Source organism: Saccopteryx leptura, chromosome 3, assembly GCF_036850995.1.
Source record: "Saccopteryx leptura isolate mSacLep1 chromosome 3, mSacLep1_pri_phased_curated, whole genome shotgun sequence".
Taxonomy (NCBI): Eukaryota; Metazoa; Chordata; class Mammalia; order Chiroptera; family Emballonuridae; genus Saccopteryx; species Saccopteryx leptura.
In genome coordinates, this window is record NC_089505.1 from 193,526,522 (window position 1) to 193,527,832 (window position 1,311).

Below are 1,311 nucleotides of genomic sequence, written 5' to 3' on the forward strand. Positions count from 1 at the left end.
AACAATAGATGCATATGGGTATACATAGGTGTGTATAAACATACATTACACATACATTACAGATAATACATATATAGCATGCATGTATATACATATTCTTGTAATTTTCCATCATAAACCCTGTTCATAAATACTAGAGAATGTGAAGCAAGGAGATGACTGGATTAGGCAAGCTAGGAAGGCCTTCGGAAGCAGAGAAGTTGTTCTTTGTCTTGAAGTAACGACAGAGTTTGGATCCAGGAGAAGAAGAAAAAGCATGCTGATGTGGACAAGCTCACGGGCGAGGGGCGCAGTATGTGAGAGGGACGAGAGAAGGAAAGTAGAGCCCGCTCAGAGAGACTTGACTGCTGGCATAAAGGTTTTAGGTTTGATCTGATGAGTGTAAAAGCAACAGCAAGATCTTTTCTCACATGTTAATTCACTCAGTTTTTTATTCATTAATTGGGCAAATGTTTATTTAAGCACCTACTATGTATCAGGTTCTGTGTTAGAGCTACAGTTGTGGTTTTCCACCAGGAGCAACTTTCTCTCCCGGGAGGCACTGGGCAATGTCTGAAGACAATTTTTAACTCACACTTGAAGGTGGAGGCCTGGGATGATGTTAAAAACCCTACAATGCACAAGATGGACCCAAGCGCAACCATCTTTTCCAGCCCAAGATGTCATTGCTGCTGTTGAGAAACCCTGGGCTAGAGGGAACAGATAGGCAAGCTTGGTCTCTGCCTTCTCTGGATCAGGGCGAGCTGGCGCTATAAACTAATACCACTCTTGACTAAACTTCACAATGAACTAGCTAGGTACCGGCTGCCATAGAGCAGCAGCAGAAGATGCCACTAACTGCTTGGAGTTGGAAAGAATTCTGGAATAAAGTCATATTGGAGATAAGTCTTAAGAGATGAGTTGTGCCTGCTTTGGCAGCACTTATTCTAAAATTGGAACGATACAGAGAAGAAGATTAGCATGGCCCCTGCTCAAAGATGGCGTGCAAATTTGTGAATCGTTCCATATTTTACACCTAGCTTAGATAGAATAAAATGTTTAAGGAGACCTAGAAATTATGGATGTGGATGGCTTTAATGATACAGTTTTAAAAAGGAAAATAAAGCAATAATATATAAAAAAAAGAAAAAATGAACCACAACTTACAGATAGCAAAGGTGAGTGGCAGGAGTGTTTAAAATGTGGCATATTTGGGACCAGTGGACAGTTTGGCATGGCTGGAATGTAGGGTATGCAGCAAGATGGGCTGCAGTGGGCTGGTGAGAGATAAAGATGGGATGTAGGTTGGGACCATACCCAGGATGGTGCTAT

At 41.8% G+C, this 1,311-nt stretch overlaps 1 non-coding gene across 1 annotated transcript; it reads left to right on the forward strand.

The window, feature by feature from the left end:
- Positions 1-902: 902 nt before the first annotated feature.
- On the forward strand, positions 903-1,012 carry LOC136401956 (U6 spliceosomal RNA). Its single transcript, XR_010750877.1, has one exon. It is a non-coding gene; the product is annotated as a U6 spliceosomal RNA (small nuclear RNA).
- Positions 1,013-1,311: the final 299 nt, after the last annotated feature.